This window comes from Apium graveolens, chromosome 7, assembly GCF_009905375.1.
Source record: "Apium graveolens cultivar Ventura chromosome 7, ASM990537v1, whole genome shotgun sequence".
Lineage (NCBI taxonomy): Eukaryota > Viridiplantae > Streptophyta > Magnoliopsida > Apiales > Apiaceae > Apium > Apium graveolens.
The window spans coordinates 78,671,119-78,690,653 of NC_133653.1; positions in this window are offsets into that span (position 1 = coordinate 78,671,119).

A 19,535-nucleotide genomic window follows, 5' to 3' on the forward strand; every position below is an offset into this window, starting at 1 on the left:
AGAAAATCTCATAAAACTAAAATAATGTCTACCCTTTTTATTTTTATTTACCATTCAGAATTTTAAAATTAACTACCAAATAATTTGTTTTTTAAAAAAGTTTTAATATAAAATTTTTTATGTTTGTTTGCAAAATATTTAAGAGAATCTTGTACTAAAGTTAGAACACTTAAGAAAATCTTATATTATAACTTAAATAGAATCTTAAGAGCAACCGAGTCAGCTGTTAGCTAAAATTGACGGGTGTAACTATTAACTAAATTTATAATTTTGGTCTTCCAAATTTGTTGATTGTCTTCCCGTTAATTAAATTCCACACTGTGATGTTGTTCACTAAATGAATTAATATATGTAAAAATAAATGGAAGTGTATGTCTATATGTATTTATTATTTTTAATAATTATAATATATTAATTAATTTATTTAATTTTACGTAATATGAAGTATAAAAATATTTTATCAAAAAATTGTAAAATAATATCAATGTTAACCAAAATTATTAATTACTCATATAATTATTTTAATATAACATTTTATAAAATACTAATAAAATAATATGATAAATAAAATTTAGTTAAATGTTTTATAAAATATAAAATTAATGTTTTGTTAACTAATTTTTATCATGTTTTAAATATATCAATAACACCATCAAATATATTTTTATTAAATAGATTTTTTATTTTTACTTAAATTAAAAAAATATTTAACTTTTCTTATAATTTATTTCGTAAATTTTTCACTAAAAATTACCGTTAAAATTTGAAAATCATATTTTTTAAATATAACTAATCATTATAACTAATATCATTGAAGCACAATTTCTTACCGTTTCTGTAAATTTTAGATAATATCTAATTTTTACTCGTATAATTAGATATACATACTGTAACGCCCTCCAGACCCGGGATATAAGTCTGGGGGTTACTAGCTAATCACCAAACCTGTACAATTTGATTAACAATTAATAAAGAAATAAAATTAAACCCCTTTAACACTAACCAGGATCTTTTTAGATTGAAGTATGAAAACAAGAACCACTAACTACTTTTATTACAAACCAACATTCAAAGTCTCACAAACTCTCTTTATTACAAACCATTGTATAATTCATTTTAAGCTAAGTTCAACTTTTATTCAAACACACACACTTACTATCTATCAACACTCCACCTGCTCGGGCAACTCAAAGCTTTCTTCCTGGATTGGGATCAACACATTGGGTATAAGAGGATCCCGAGGCTTGACTCGCTTCTTTACCACTCGAGTCCTGATTGGTTTCATATTCCTTCTTAACTGAAAACAATAAGGTGAATAACAACAAAAGGGGTGAGCCAAAAGTTGCTCAACAAGTCCACAAACACATAAACAGTGTTAAAGCATTTTAAATGAATCCGCCATCCCAGGTATATCTGCCAAGATATAACCTCACGAGAATAGAAAGAAGGCCATTACTGGCGAGTACAAATAAACTAAACTTGACACAAGTTTACATCTATATTCTGCTGATCAGTCAGAATATAATGCAGATCCATATCTTAGTATATAGATCCAGTCGGGTACCCAAGCACTACGACCCACGTCGAGGCACCAGTCATCCCGGTCCTCAGGATTAAGACACACTCAATCCCAAAATATCCTTATCCAGTCCATCGCTTAGCAACCGGGAGAATCGGTATGCTTTGATATATTCCAAACACTAGAATATATCAATCTCCATGTGTTACCAACAGAATATGAATCAAGAATCCAAAGAAACGGAGAAATCAAGAATTGAAATGAAATATGAATAAAGGAATAGGGATTGTATATTAGTGATCAAGAACAATAATCAAGAGAATGTAAATGTGATAAATATTTGAATCAATATCACTATTCCGAAAGTAGAATAGAGGAAAAACTTGCCTTCTGCGCGACTTACTGCAATTGAATCACTTATGTCTATCACCTTGGACTATTACCGACTCAACTGGCCTGGATGGCTTAGCTTCTGTTGGCAAAACAGACTGGTTAAGTCACGTCGTACTTCATTTGCATCTTGAATCGACTTCAAACTGATCCTAACATCTACCCATGCGCTTATGACTGACTCATGTATTACATATAAGCAAGTAAGACTCGATTAACCACATAATACACATAAGCACATAAGCACATAAGCACATAAGCACATAATCATCTTTATGGTTAAAATAATTTTTAAAACCAAAATCGACTCGCTAATCGCTCAACTGATCGTTATCTGACTCGTTTCCCATTTTTCCGGAATTTTTCGGACTCGTCTCGGCACGTAACTTGACTGATAATCAAACAAGTCACAAAATCAACTAACTTCTAAAAAAAATTAAGCTTTGATATTATTTTTAATGAAAAGCATTCATTTTTCTGAGTTAACAGGCTTTCGTTTCACGCAAAACGGACTAACGGTTGAATTATTATTAATTAAATACTGATAATTCCATTTATTAATCATTATAAATAATTATTACTAATTTTTAAAACCCAAAAATAATTTTTAAATCATTATTTAAGAAAATCAGAATTAAAAATAATTTTTCTATAATTTTTGAAATTAAAATGAATTTATTATGATTTATTGAAAATTATTTGATTAATTATCAAAATAACTAATCACTTTTAAGTAATTAATAAGTAATAAATAAATAATAAATAATTAAGAAAATAATTCAATCTGATTTTTAGAAAATAATTCAGAATTATTTATAATATAAATTAATTAATTAAATAATTAATTAATCAATTTACAAAATAAATAAAACTGATTCTTAAAATTAATAAAAATAAAAAGTAAAAATAATTTCCAGAAACATATGTCAGAAAACAGACATCTGACAAGGTGGATCAAAACCGGGTTCTGGAAACGGGTCAACTGGGTTGGATTCCGGGTCTGTGAAGAACACCACCGGAATCTGGGTTTAAACCCAGAATCCGATGACTTCACCGGACTCCGGCGAGTCCAATTCCTGACCAAACGGACACCGTTTGGTTCCGTTTTTGATCCCAAAACATCCCAAACTACTTCCCCAATCTGTTTCAGGCCAAAATCGACCAGAAACATCCCTGGATATCATTCTCCGATCAAAATCATCAAGAACTCCGGCCAAAAATCCAAATCACTCATTTGTACAAAACATCAAACGTTATATAGTGCAAAATGAAGCTAAGAACATATACAATCAAAGCCCTAACATTACAAGAACCAAATATTCACAGAAATCATCGAGTTGTGTTTTGAAAATTCGACCTAAACCCTAGAAATCGTGAATCATTATCCAAGCATCGTTTGTTCAATTAAACACCATGAATCGACTGTAAATCATCTAACAAAGCTATATCAATCATCAAAACATCACAATAACCCCAGAATCAAAAAGCCCTAATTCGAACATAAACCCTAGAAATCAAAAATCAAAAATGATGCAATAAAACGTCAAATTGATGCAAGAAACAGAAAGAACGGATCAAAACCTTCGATTTGAGTACTTGTGTTAGATATATTTGATAATGTCATGGCTAATATGTTTTATGTTTAGATTTCAGATCTTATTTGAACAGAACAAATCAGTACTTAACTGATCAGTACTTATACTGGAAGTCAGAACTTAAGGGATATCAGTACTTATGTTATCAGGAGATAGATATCAGAACTTAAGTGCTGAAGGACGATCAGATAAGGACAGTAGCTGATTAAAGTTAAGAAGATCAAGATAAACATAAGAAGAGATATGCATGAAGAAGGAATTCCGTGAAGAATGGAATACTTGGAATAGAAGATATCTGATTGATATATTTTAGGAAGCAGAATTATATTCCATATCAATTAGCGAATATCTTGTAACTGTGTAGTATATAAACACAGACATAGGGTTTACACTATAAGTGTTATTATTATCGAGAATATTATTTAATATAACTCTAGCAGCTCTCGTGATATTTTGTTCATCACTGAGAGATAACAGTTCCAGATTGTAACAGAGTTTATTGTTTAAATAAAGTTTGTTTTCTGTTACATAAGTTCTTGAAGTTTGATTTGATTGTAATAAACACTGTATTCACCCCCTCTACAGTGAAAGTGTGACCTAACAAGTGGTATCAGAGCTATCTGTTAACACACATACAGTTAAAGATCCAAACACAATCATGTCTGACACAGAAACTCCAACTAAGCCTACCAAAACTGAGGAATCATCAAAGACATCAACTCAGAGTCGATATGAGACTATCAGAGTTCCCATATTGAGACCATCTGAATATCCCATATGGAAGGTAAGGATGACCATGTTTCTGGAAGCAACAGATCCAGAATACCTTGATAGAATCAAGGAAGGGCCTCACAAACCTACCAAGCTCGCTGTTGTAGTTGCAGGTGAAGCAGCAATGACCGTACCAAAGGAAAAGAATGATTACACTGCTGAAGATATAGCATCTATTGCTAAGGATGCCAAGGTACGTCACTTATTGCATAGTGCCATTGATAATGTAATGTCAAACAGGGTAATCAACTGCAAGACTGCTAAGGAGATATGGGATGCACTGGAGACAAGGTGTCAAGGAACTGAAACAGTTAAGAAGAACAGGAAGACAATACTCACTCAAGAGTATGAACACTTTGACTCTAGGACTAATGAGTCATTGACTGATGTATATGATAGATTTGTCAAACTCTTGAATGACTTGTCATTAGTAAATAAGGAGTATGATCTTGAAGATACAAACCTCAAATTCCTGTTAGCTCTTCCTGAATGTTGGGATTTGAAGGCAACAACAATAAGAGACAACTACAATCTTGATGAAACAACTCTTGATGAAATCTATGGAATGCTCAAGACTCATGAACTTGAGATGGAACAAAGAAGCAAGAGGAAAGGAGGAAAGTCAAGGACAGTTGCTCTCAAGGTTGAAGAGGAATCCCCCAAACCACCTTCCTCAAAGAAAGATAAGGGTAAAGCTCTTATCATAAAATCTGATACTGAGTCATCAAGTTCTGAGAGTGATGATGACTCAGATTCTGAAAGCTTGCCTGAAACTGATGCTGATGAGGAGATGATGAAGCTGTGTGCTCTTATGGTGAAAGGAATCACAAAGATTGCATACAGGAAGTTCAGGAAGGGAAAGAAGTTTTTCAGGAAAGGCATAAGTTCTGATAAGAAGAATTTCAGAAGATCTGAAGGAAGAGGAGGAAAGTCTGACAGAGGAGATTACGCTAATGTTAAATGTTATAATTGTGGTGAGAAAGGCCACATATCTCCTGATTGCAAGAAGACCAAGAATGACAAAGGCAAAGCTCTTGTCACAAAGCAGAAAAGCTGGACAGACACCTCAGACTCTGAAAGTGAGGAGAACTATGCATTAATGGCAAATGCTGATAAATCAAGTTCTGAGAGCAGTTCTGAAGCTGCTGAAACAAAGGTACCTCAGACTACTTATGCTTTTCATACTGATGATATTAATGAGTTGAGAAGATATCTTAAAACCATGTTTGTTAGTTATAGAGATCAAACTTTAACATGTGAAAGATTAACTTCTGAAAATCTTGCTTTTAGGAAAAGAAATGATTTCTTAGAAAAAGAGTTAGTCATGCTTCATCAAACTCAGCAGGATAGAGATGATGCTTTTTATGTTAGGGATGAAGTGCTAAAAATGAATGAATCTCTAAAAACTGAGTTAGAAAAGGAGAGAGAGATTATCAGAACTTGGACTAACTCTGGCAAAACAACTCAAAATTTGCTAAGCAGTGAAAACTGGAAAGAGGGCTTAGGCTATGGAGAAAATAAAAAAGGAACTGTAGAAATTAAGCCTGTTGATAAGCAAAAGCCGAAGTTAAAACCTGTTAAGTTTGTAACTGAAAAATCCGAAAATGAGAAATCAGAAGTTAAAAAGAAATTAGCTTCTGACAAACTAAAACAGGAAAAGACAGCTGAAGTTAACATAGGCTTAATGACAAAGAAGCAGCTTAAGCATAAGCTGAAAGATGTTAAGAATGCAAACAAGGTAAAATCACCTAGGAAAAACAGGAATGGAAAGGAAGGTGTGAATAAAAGCAATAACTATAAATCTGTTCCTGATGCTCCTAGGAAAGCATGTCATAACTGTGGAAGTTCTAACCATCTGGCTTCTTTTTGCAGGAAGAATAAGAATATTAACTCCTTATCTACAAAGTCAGGAGTTAAGAGTCAGTCTGTTAGATACAAACCACAAAATCCTTGTTTTCATTGTGGTAGTTTATGGCATTCCATTTATACTTGTAAGGAATATCATAGTTTGTACTATGATTATTATCAAATAAAACCTTCTTTAAAGAAAGTTTATGTTGTTCCTTCTAGTATAAGTTCTGATAAGAAAACTGTTAACATAAAATCTGATGTTAAATCCGCTGCAAATGTTAACAAACCTAAAAAGGCCAAAGGATCCAAGCAAGTCTGGGTCCTTAAAACTAATAATTAGTGGTCTTTTTGATTGCAGGGCAACAGGAAAAATATTTTAGTTCTGGACAGTGGATGTTCAGGACATATGACTGGAAATAAGGCCCTGCTATCAGACTTTGTGGAGAAAGCTGGCCCAAGTGTTTCTTATGGAGATGGCAACATTGGAAAAACTTTGGGATATGGCAATATCAATCTTGGGAATGTCATTATTAAAGATGTAGCTCTGGTCTCAGGACTTAAACACAACTTACTCAGTATAAGTCAAATCTGTGACAGAGGTTATCATGTTGATTTCTTTGCAGAACATTGTGAAATAGTTAGTAAATCTAAAGGAAAAATTGTTCTGAAGGGATTCAGGCGTGGTAACATTTATGAAGCTAAGCTTTCAACAAGTTCTGATGGTTCTGCAATCTGTTTAGTGAGTAGAGCCTCAACTGAAGAAAGCTGGAATTGGCACAAGAAACTCTCTCATTTAAACTTCAACAAGATAAATGAACTGATCAAGAAAGATCTTGTGAGAGGACTGCCAAAATCAGTGTTTGTTCCTGATGGTCTTTGTGACTCATGTCAGAAGGCTAAACAAAGAAAATCTTCGTTCAAGAGCAAGACTGAATCATCAATTCTTGAGCCTTATTATCTACTTCATGTTGATCTATTTGGTCCAGTGAATGTCATGTCTATTGCAAAGAAGAAATATGCGTTGGTCATAGTAGATGAGTTCACCAGATACACATGGGTGTATTTCTTGCACACAAAAAGTGAAACTGCATCTATCCTGATTGATCATGTCAAACATCTGGATAAATTGATCAAAGATTCTGTGAAAATTTTGAGGAGTGATAATGGCACTGAATTCAAGAATTTGATAATGGAAGAGTTCTGCAAAAATCATGGAATAAAGCAGGAATTTTCTGCTCCTGGAACTCCACAGCAAAATGGAGTTGTTGAAAGGAAGAATAGAACTCTAATTGAAGCTGCACGAACAATGCTTGAAGAAGCAAAGCTTCCAACCTATTTCTGGGCTGAAGCTGTGCAGACTGCTTGTTTTACTCAAAATGCAACACTCATTAACAAGCATGGAAAAACACCATATGAGATGGTGAAGAACAAGAAGCCAAATCTCAAATACTTTCATGTATTTGGATGTAAGTGTTTTGTTCTCAAGACTCATCCTGAACAGCTATCCAAGTTTGATCTAAAAGCTGATGAGGGAATCTTTGTAGGATATCCACTTTCTACAAAAGCCTTCAGAGTCTATAATTTGAGAACAAAAGTGGTCATGGAATCTATCAATGTCTCTTTTGATGACAAGAAGATCACTGGACTTGAAGATTGCATTGATCATGATAAGCTGAGATTTGAAAATGAAGATTCATATTCTGATATCTCAAGTCCTGACAGTCTAAGTCCTGATACTGTAAATTCTGATGGATTAAACTCTGATGTTATTGAAACTGTGGTGACTACGTCAAAGGAAGATGCACCAATGCAGGGGGAGCATACTCAAGATATTATCACATCTCAAGAAGCATCAGAACATACATCTGGCTCTTCAAATTCTGATTCGTCAAGTTCTGATAAGCCAAGTACTGACAGTGCTGAAAATCTAAATACTGAAGGATCCAACTCAGAGAGCATAGTTTCAGGGGGAGCATCAGAAAATGAAACCGAAGATAGCATGAATCATGGGGGAGCATCCAGTTCTAGAGAAAATCTTCCATCTGCAAGGAAGTGGACAAAATCACATACACCTGATTTAATAATTGGAAATCCTGAGGCAGGTGTCAGAACTAGAACAGGTACTTCTAATGAATGTCTTTACAATTCTTTTCTCTCTCAGTCTGAGCCAAAGAAAGTGGAAGAAGCTCTTCAAGATGCTGATTGGGTGCAAGCAATGCAGGAAGAGTTGAATGAATTTGAAAGAAACAAAGTCTGGACCTTAGTGCCAAGACCCAAGAATAGATCGGTTGTTGGTACAAAGTGGGTATTCAGAAACAAAACTGACAGTGATGGCATAATTGTAAGGAACAAGGCAAGGCTGGTTGCAAAAGGATATTCTCAACAGGAGGGAATTGACTATGATGAAACATTTGCTCCAGTTGCTAGGTTAGAAGCCATACGGATATTCATGGCTTATGCTGCTCACAAAAAGTTTACTGTCTTTCAAATGGATGTGAAAAGTGCTTTTCTCAATGGAGAATTGGAAGAGGAAGTATATGTTGAACAACCTCCAGGCTTTGTAGATTCCAAACATCCAGATTATGTCTACAGACTTGATAAAGCACTTTATGGACTTACGCAAGCTCCTAGAGCATGGTATGAGACTTTAGCTCAGTTTCTTCTGGAAAGTGGATTCAACAGAGGAACTATTGACAAAACATTGTTCTATCTCAACCATGGCAAGGACTTACTTCTGATCCAGATTTATGTTGATGATATTATTTTTGGGTCTCCAAATGACAAACTTTGCAAAAAGTTTGCCAACCTAATGCAGTCAAGATATCAGATGAGTATGATGGGAGAACTTAGTTATTTTCTGGGCCTTCAAGTCAAGCAGAGTGAAGAAGGAACTTTTATTTGTCAATCTAAGTACACCAGAAACTTGCTGAAGAAATTTGGAATGCAAGACTGTTCAAGTGCATCCACTCCCATGGCCACTGCAACAAAACTGGATAAGGATACTGGTAATTCAGTAGATATTACTGATTACAGAGGTATGATTGGCTCACTTCTCTATCTAACTGCTAGTAGACCAGATATCATGTTTGCTACCTGTCTTTGTGCAAGATTTCAAGCAGATCCAAGAGAACCTCACTTAACAGCTGTAAAAAGAATCTTTAAGTATCTTAAAGGAACAGCTGATCTAGGATTATGGTATCCTAGAGAATCAGATTTTAAATTAATAGGTTACTCAGATGCAGATTTTGCAGGTTGCAAAATTGACAGGAAAAGCACAAGTGGTAGCTGCCAATTTCTTGGAGGCAGGTTGGTTTCTTGGTATAGCAAGAAACAAAAGTCAATTTCCACATCAACTGCAGAAGCAGAGTATATTGCTGCAGGAAGTTGCTGTGCACAGATTCTCTGGATGAAGAATCAGTTACTAGATTATGGGTTAACGTATTTCAAAATCCCTATTTACTGTGATAATCAAAGTGCTATTGCTATGACAGGTAATCCAGTTCAACACTCTATGACAAAGCACATCAGCATCAGGTACCATTTCATCAGGGAACATGTGGATGAAGGTACAGTGGAATTGCATTTTGTTCCCACAGATCAACAAGTAGCAGATATCTTCACAAAACCACTGTGTGAAGCTACCTTTTCAAAATTGGTAAATGAACTTGGAATGATTTCAGGTTCTTTCTCTAAATCTGCTTAAACTTGTTCTATGTTATCAGACTTTATGATCAGTATTTACAGAATTAATCTCTTTGTATATTCTGTGCATTAATTGATAAATGTCTTTAAGTACTGACTGTTGTCTGATATATGTTTCTAAACTCTGATAAGTGATATGTCTGTTTCAGTAACTATTCAATCCTATGAAGATAACTGTGCTAGATACTGACCTACTAGTCTTCAATAAACAAATGATCCCATGAAAGAAGTAATTATTTCTGTGGAAATCTTATGACACAAGCAAATTCTGATAACTGAGCTTAGTTAAGTTTACTTTGTATATCTTATTACTAAGTCCCAAATTAGAATAATGCTACTCATCTGTTTAAGTTCTGATTCTAGTAAAACTGCTGAATGTACTAAGTGCTGATAAACCTCACTTATCAAAAGAAAAAGAAAAGAATCAAAGAATAATATCAGGTACTCCTTTGAGATCTAGAGTAAAAATGTGAATGGGACGACCCAAGTACATTGCTGGTATTAAGTAAATATGCATTAGAAAAGCAAAATATTTTTCTTGGTGACTGTTCACACTCTATGATTACTGGAGAAATACTCTGATAATAGCATAAATTCTAATAAACAGTCGTGACTCACTTACACTGAGAAGCCTCTGTAAAATAGAATTTCAAAAGATGCATAAAATTAGCACAAAAACAGTAGAGGTGAACTCATGCATGAACTCATTTATCAGTAGGTTTCAGGATAATGACAGTCTTTAGCAAAATTTTAATTATGACTTATTTCTAAGATGTACTGAAGTAGATCAGACTTTACTCTTTGTCTGTTATTTAGCTTAATGCACACACACATCACTCCATATGAATGATGAAATTTCTGTGGTGGTCTATGTTATTTTAGATAAACAGTCATTGTGTCACTTCTGCACAAATTCTGAGGACAAGTTCTAGTTACACGTTCTGATGATTAAGTTCTGACGTTCATAACTAAGAACTTGTATGAGTATTTACTAAGATAGATATTCCTTGTTCGAGTTAAGACATTATGTTCTGATGACTGTTAAGTTCTGGTATAGGTCTAAGTTCTGATTTTTCAGTCTAACCCTTTACTTGACTTATCTGTGAGTAAAATTTGGTAACAGTCTCAGATTAATTTCGAAATGTTGAAGTGGAAGATTAAGAGAACAAAGACTGTTCCTCAAACATCTCAGAAGAAGAGGAGGATTACTTTGAGAGATGCATCAGATTCTGAGGATCAGATTCCATCTTCAGAACCTATGACTGATGAAGCTGAGAAGGCAACTTCTCAGAAGGATTCTGCAATTGGGGGTTCTAGGCTTCTCAAGAGGCTTCGACGTATGACGGTTCCTGCAACTCCCAAGGAATCCAAATCAACAAGAAGTACAAGAAACAGAGGGCACAGAGGCCAGTTTCAGATGATGAGGAGGAAGCAGCTAAGGAAGGGGATCAGGAATCTCTGATCTCACAAGACAAGGAATTTGCTCCAGTCACTTCTTCTCCATCAACTCCATCTCAGGAACCTGTATCTGACAAGGCTAATTCACCTTCTATATCTCTTGTTGATCCAGGCACAAGTGCTGAAATTGATATTCAGAACTTGGTTGTGCCTGAAATACTTTTCTTAGAAGCTCCAACAGCAAATAATCCTTCCACAACACCTGTTACTGATGCTGTTCAAACTCCTGAGTTATCACCAACACCTTCTCTGCATCAGATGATGATCAGATTTTAGGTGAGCTCAGGATATGGCTGTTGATCAGAACTTAGTATCAGATCAGCAATTAGAGGATGTTGAAGCCTCCATTGCTACTCATACAGTTGTCTTATCAGAAGATACTGATTCTTTAAGTTCTGATGCTGCAAAATGTTGGAGATACTGGTGAAAGCTGCTACCAAACTGTAGATGCTTGATGCAGCAGGTCCTTCAGGACATACTCCTCCACTGACTCTTCCTAAGTCTGAACTGCTAAAGGAGTTTGTTATCAGGGATACACCAGTACCTTGGACGTGAAACTCCTGCAGGTCAGGAGTGGACTAAGCAATGGAACCTCAGTTCATGTGTTCCAAATGCTTTAACATCTTGCTGAGCACTTGACTAAGCTAATGAAATGTTATATTCTGATGATTTAAAATCCAGCTTAGAGTCACTGCATTGAGTACTAAACATCTACAAGGTCTTCATTCCAACACTCATGCAGAGCTACACAAGATTCAGGAGAACTTTATTAAACAGGAACAAGTTGTGAAACTTGATAAGAAAAAGTTCTTCCAAACCTACCATTGACAGGGTTGCTTATATTGAGAAAACCTCAAGAGAGCAACAAGCTCAGATTGATCAAATTCTGACAAATCAAGCTTCTCAGCAATCGCAACTTACTGAAATCCAGACCTCAGTGGAACTACTTATCTCTCTTTTATTACCTGCTGATGGCCAAAAAGGGGGAGAAGGTAATTAAGTCCAAATGCAAAACCAACAAGTCACTGCAAGGAAAGGATGATGGAAAAGATGACCAAGGAAACTCTGGAATGGGTAGTGGTCATAGTCAAGGTAGAAGGTTTACATCAAGACAAGCTAGTCACAGAACAAGTTCTGATACTGGGAAAAGAATAAGTTCTGCTGCTGGTAAAAGGATAAGTTCTGATGAACTTCTAGATCTTGATGAGGAAATGTCAAGACAGTTATTTCTTTCAAGAAAATCCAGGGATGGACTTGGAAAGTTTAAAGGAAGAAGAAGCCAGACTTAAATCAGAGAAAGTCACATCTAAATCTGAAGCTTTTGGTAAAAAGTACTTCCAAAACCTAAAGGCATTGTGATCAAAGAAAGGATACATACTGAAGAAACTTTGGCTAGATCACAACCACAGATAGATCCAAGATCCAAAGGTAAAGAAAAGGTTGGTGAACCTATCAAGCCTTATGTACCTCCTGAGGAAGAAGAAATTACTGATGAAAAGATAATCTTGCTCTGACTTCAAGAAAAGTTCTTAAAACAACCTCTGACAATGGCTCAAGTTGTTCAGAGTCAAGAAATTGTAAGTTCTGATATTCAGAAGAAGCAAGTAACCTCTGACAGTGCTCAAGTTAACTTGATATCAGAAAATAAATCTAAAAAAACTCCTACCAGGATTCACTAAAGCAAAACAGACTCAATCTTTGAAGACTACTTCAAGTGGTTTTGAAGCAAGAGTAGTTACTGGAAAGGAAGCTAGAGATAAAACTGGATTGGGAAGTGCTGATGAAAGAAGAGTACACAACACTACCGATGATCCAACTTCCTTGAGTGAACCAGGTATTGGAGCAACTCCTGAGAGATTGAATCAACTAGAATCTGTACAGATGGTTTTACCATACCTACTTGAAAGAATACATCATGTTGTATTTCATGGACAGATGGTAGGGTTTATCATATAAGACAAAATGCCATTTCCGTTGAAGTATTTTGAAGAATTGGAGCATGTATTGTTCTTACTTCAAGTGGATGACAGAATAACAGAGACTGCTGCAAACTACTTAAAGGAACAGATTCAGAGACAGAAAAGACTTTATTCTGTTAAGTCTGACAGCAGATATGTTCCAAGTACAGAAATCACAATGGTGATATTGTTGATATGAAGCCTAATACTGCACAGATCAGAACATATCTTGGTATTAAGGGGCTTGAATTCAATCTAGAGTCTAATAAGCTTATGTCATAAGACTAGATCGGGAGTTGAGAAAGCAAAGATTAATGATCTCAGAGCTGCAATATTCAAACTGGTGAAGATACTGCAGAGCTTAAAGATGTCAAACGGAGAATGATTGATGAACTCAGATATGCTGAGAAATGTTGTTGAAGAATTATCTTAGAACAACTCCTGACATCAGAGAGATCAGAAAATGATGAAGCCAAGTCGAAGATCTACAACTGCTTAAATTCTGATATTTATACAGATTGAAGTTGTTATCAGAAGTTGAATTGGTAAAAACTTTAAGGACTGTAAGTTGTAGTTATCTTGTCTATTTCTCATGCATTTGTACTTAATGTTTTTGACATCATCAAATATCTGTTAAACTTGTATATTTTGTTAATTTACAAGTTGGGGGAGATTGTTAGATATATTTGATAATGTCATGGCTAATATGTTTTATGTTTAGATTTTAGATCTTATTTGAACAGAACAAATCAGTACTTAACTGATCAGTACTTATACTGGAAGTCAGAACTTAAGGGATATCAGTACTTATGTTATCAGGAGATAGATATCAGAACTTAAGTGCTGAAGGACGATCAGATAAGGACAGTAGCTGATTAAAGTTAAGAAGATCAAGATAAACATAAGAAGAGATATGCATGAAGAAGGAATTCCGTGAAGAATGGAATACTTGGAATAGAAGATATCTGATTGATATATTTTAGGAAGCAGAATTATATTCCATATCAATTAGCGAATATCTTGTAACTGTGTAGTATATAAACACAGACATAGGGTTTACACTATAAGTGTTATCATTATCGAGAATATTATTTAATATAACTCTAGCAGCTCTCGTGATATTTTGTTCATCACTGAGAGATAACAGTTCCAGATTGTAACAGAGTTTATTGTTTAAATAAAGTTTGTTTTCTGTTACATAAGTTCTTGAAGTTTGATTTGATTGTAATAAACACTGTATTCACCCCCTCTACAGTGAAAGTGTGACCTAACAGAATATGATCTTGAAGATTCAAATCTAAAATTCCTTTTAGCTCTTCCTGAAAATTGGGATTTGAAGTCTACTACCATAAGTGACAACTATGACCTTACTGAAACTACTCTTGATAAAATTTATGGTATGCTCAAGACTTATGAACTTGAGATGGATCAAAGGAGCAAGAAGCATGGAAGAACTTGAGATGGATCAAAGGCAAGAAGCATGGAAGAAAGTCAAGGACAATTGCTCTTAAGACTGAGGAGGAATCTCCTAAAGTTGTTGCCTCAAAGAGGGGCAAAGGAAAGGCTCTCATCATAAAGTCTGATTCAGAGTCATCATATTCTGATGATGATGATTCAGAAACTGAAAGTTTACCTGAGATAGATGCTATGGAAGAGATGATAAAATTGTGTGCTCTTATGATGAAGGGTATCACAAAGATAGCCTACAGGAAATTCAGAAAAGGCAAGAAGTTTTCCAGGAAAAGTGCAAGTTCTGATAAGAAAGGGTTCAGAAAGTCTGAAGGTAAAGGAAAGTCTGACAGAGGAGACAAATCAAATGTCAAATGCTACAACTGTGGTGAAAGAGGCCACATATCTCTTGACTGCAAGAAAGGAAAAAGTGACAAAGGCAAGGCACTTGTCACAAAGAAGAAAAACTGGACAGACACTTCAGATTCTGAACATGAGGTGAACTATGCCCTAATGGCAAATACTGATAGCAGTCCTGAAACTGCTAAATTGAAGGTACCTCGAACAACTTATGCCTTTCATACTGATGATATTACTGAGTTGAGATTATATCTTAAAACCATGTTCATTAGTTATAGAGATCAGACTTTAACATGTGAAAGATTGACATCTGAAAATCTTGCTTATAAAAAGAGAAATGATTATTTAGAAAAGGAGTTAGTTTTTCTTCATCAAACTAAGAAAGAAAAAGACAATGCTTTATATGTTAGAGATCAAGTGTTGAAATTGAATGAATCTCTAAAAGTTGAATTAGAAAAGGAAAGAGAGATTATCAGAACCTGGACTAACTCTGGCAGAACAACTCAGAATTTATTAAGTAGTGGAAACTGGAAAGAGGGCTTAGGTTATGGAGATGATAAAAGTGAAAAAGGAACTAAACAAATTGAGCCAATTGTTGTTAAATAGACTGCTAAGCCAAAGGTAAATCCTGTTAAGTTTGTAGCAAAAACTGTAAAGTCTGATTCTGAAAAGATGAAAGAGACTGTGACAGAAGTCAAAGATAAGTCAACTTCTGACAAATTAAAATAGGATAAACCAGCTGAAGTTAACATAGGTTTAATGACAAAGAAGCAGCTTAAGCATAAGCTGCAAGAGATTAGGAATGTCAACAAGGTAAAGGAAGCTAGGAAAAATAGGAAAGGAAAGGAAGGTGTGAATAAAAGCAATAATTATATGCCTATTCCTAATGCTCCTAGAAAGAAATGTTATAACTGTGGAAACTCTAACCATCTTGCTTCTTTTTGCAGGAAGAATAAAGATATAAACTCTTTACCTCCTAGATCAGGAGTTAAGAGTCAGTTTGGTAGGTTTAAGCCACAAAATCCTTGTTTTCATTGTGGTAGTATATGCCATTCCATTTATACTTGTAAGGAATATCATAGTTTGTACTATGATTATTATCAAATAAAAACCTTCTTGAAGGAAAGTTAGTATTATTCCTTCGAGTGTAAAGTCTGATGCAAATTCTGATATAAGTTCTGATAAACAACATGTTAGCATAAACTCTGAAACTAAATCCACTGCAAATGCTAAGAAACTTAAAAAGGCCAAAGGATCCAAGCAAGTCTGGGTCCTTAAAACTCACCAATAGTGGTCTTTATGATTGCGGGGCAACTAGAAAAACATCCTAGTGTTGGACAGTGGATGTTCAGGACATATGACTGGAAAAAAACCCTGCTATCAGACTTTGTGGAGAAAGTTGGCCCAAGAGTTTCTTATGGAGATAGCAACATGGGAAAAACTCTGGGATATGGCAATATAAATCTTGGGAATGTCATCATTGAAACAGTAGCTCTTGTCTCAGGACTTAAACACAATCTTCTAAGTGTGAGTCAAATTTGTGACAGAGGTTATCATATGGATTTCTTTGAAGAACACTGTGATGTAGTAAGCAATTCAACAGACAAAGTGGTTCTGAAAGGTTACAGGCATGGTAACATTAATGAAGCCAGACTTTTAACATGTTCTGATGGTTCTGCAATCTGTCTGTTGAGTAGAGCATCAATTGAAAAAAGCTGGAATTGGCACAAAAGACTCTCTCATTTAAATTTCAACAACATAAATGAGCTTATAAAGAAAGATCTTGTGAGAGGACTGCCAAAATCAATATTTGCTCCTGATGGCCTTTGTGATTAATGTCAAAAGGCAAAATAAAGAAAATCTTCTTTCAAGAGCAAAACTGAATCCTCAATTCTTGAGCCTTATCACCTACTACATGTTGATCTATTTGGTCCAGTCAATGTCATGTCTATTTCAAAGAAGAAATATGTTATGGTTATAGTGGATGAGTTCACAAGGTACACTTGGGTGTATTTCCTGCACAAGAAGAATGAAACTACATCTACTCTAACTGATCATGTCAGACAACTAGATAAGTTGGTCAAAGATTCTGTTAAAATTATAAGAAGTGATAATGGCACTGAGTTTAAGAATTCAATCATGGAAGAGTTCTGCAAAGAGCATGGAATCAAACAGGAATTTTCTGCACCTGGAACTCCTCAGTAAAATGGAGTTGTAGAAAGAAAGAACAGGACTCTCATTGAAGCTACACGAATTATGCTTGATGAAGCAAAGCTACCAACCTATTTTTGGGCTGAAGCTGTGCAGACTGCTTATTTTACACAGAATGCTACACTCATAAACAAGCATGGAAAAACACCTTATGAGATGTGAAGAAAAAAAGCAAAATCTGAAATACTTTCATGTATTTGGTTGTAAGTGTTTTGTCTTAAGACTCATCCTGAACAGCTATCAAAATTTGTTCTAAAAGTTGATGAAGAAATTTTTGTTGGATATCCACTTTCCACAAAAGCCTTCAGAGTCTACAATTTAAGAACAAGGTGTTAGGTCCCGAATTATCATAGAAGGGGGGTTAAATACGATAATCACTAAATTAAAATTCTTTCAAATCTTTAGCGGATAAAATATTTAGTGCTCGGTTAGTGGTTTCATGTTCTTGAGAGGAATAGTGTTTGGAACGATAAAAATAAGGAACAAAAGATATTCGGGGAAATATATATTCGTATATAAATCCTGGAGGGTGTTGCTACACTCCGGTAAATAAATTAACCGGCTACAATCTAAGAATAACAAAGTTCCTAGCTACTACAAAGATTTACAAATCAAATCCTATACAATAATCTAGCTTTTGTTGGTACTAGGATTTAATTACCGGGTAACGATTATAATGCCCCTAAGAATATACAAGAATTAAATCGGGCATTATAACGTTACTCCGGTGAGAAGTTAAACGGATATTCAAGTAGCTTGAACTCCTCTGTAAATCTCCGCTTCTTGTTTTATCAGCTCTCTTTTTGTTGGAGAAGAAGATAAACAGTTCTCTATTTAGATCTGCTGCAAGTGTAGTCTTTATACACAATAAATTGTGTGGCTGAGAATGAGGGGCTCTGTGGCGACAAGTCATTTCTGTGGCGACAGGACCTCTGTGGCGACAAGGATACTACTAGTACATCAGCAATTGAGTTTTATTAATCTAACTCCCCTGTGGCGACATGCTGTGTGGCGACAAAGGGGGGAGGGGGAATCTCCTGTGTTTCTTGTGGCGACACACTTCATTCACTATAACAAGTACATGTAAATGTACTTGTTTTATAAACCAAAATTAAACAAACGTTTGTTTGTTTATCCTTTTATTGTGATTTTCTTTTTCTTCTTTTCTTTTTCTTTTTTTTCTTTTTCTTTTTGTTTTCTTTTTCCCTTTTTTTTGTTTTGTTTTCTTTTTTTTTCTTTTTCTATTTTCTTTTTAAGTTTAAATTGTAATTAAATTAATTTATAAAATAAACTTAAATATAACTTATATTAATAAACTAATTTAGATTTATAAAATAAACTTATTTAAAGTTTATAAGATAAATCAATTTAAGTTTATTAAATAAAAATATTAAAGTCCTTTAAATAAATTTATTTAATTTACCAATTAAACTTTAAGCTTCGCCAGTCCCCTGAGATGTTGAGCTGTATACCCCGCGCACCTCTTCTCGTACTTTAATAGACAAATGTTCAATCCAAGTACGTTCCTCAACTTAACAATTCTTCTATAAATAATACCCAGATTCCTTTCACGAGCTGTTGACGCTTGGTGCAACTGGTCTGGTTCACAGATGACTAACCCCGATTCAGGTCTTTGTATTATAGACTTGATTACATTGTTAAGCTTGCCTCAACTTTATTGCTTCGGACACTGACTGTCAATAAACAACTGTACTTTCTGTTATTCCCAGTGGACTAACAATGAGATTTACAGAAGGGAGGTTGAATGTAAATCTCAAAACTTTTTCAAGTTTTGAGCAGTTTGTAAGGCTAAGTGTTTGAGTGATCAAATGTGTGTGAATTGCTTGGAGCTGATACAGACAGATATATATTCAAACACAAATGTAATGAACACAAAGAACTTAAAAACTTTCACAGCTGCTTCCTAGTACAAACTAGATGATTTCTCTCTTGATATTTCTAAACAGCTCAGGGAAAATTCACACCTAATTACTAGCTACTACTTGGTTTATATATCACCAAGTTTACAAGTAAAGACAAAGATAAAGTACAATAAGAAAATAGTTCTCCACTTGTTTCTATTCCATTTTTATCCAGTGTAATATGGAATTATCTGTTGACTTTCCATTTTGAACCAGACTAAAAATGGCTGCTTTTTCTGCTGTTCCTGAAATAGGCTACCACATCTCTGTCAATCCATGTGCCTCTGTCAGCTTTGTTAACTGTCACTATCAACTGCTATGAGACTGAGCATCCGTGAAGCTTTCATCG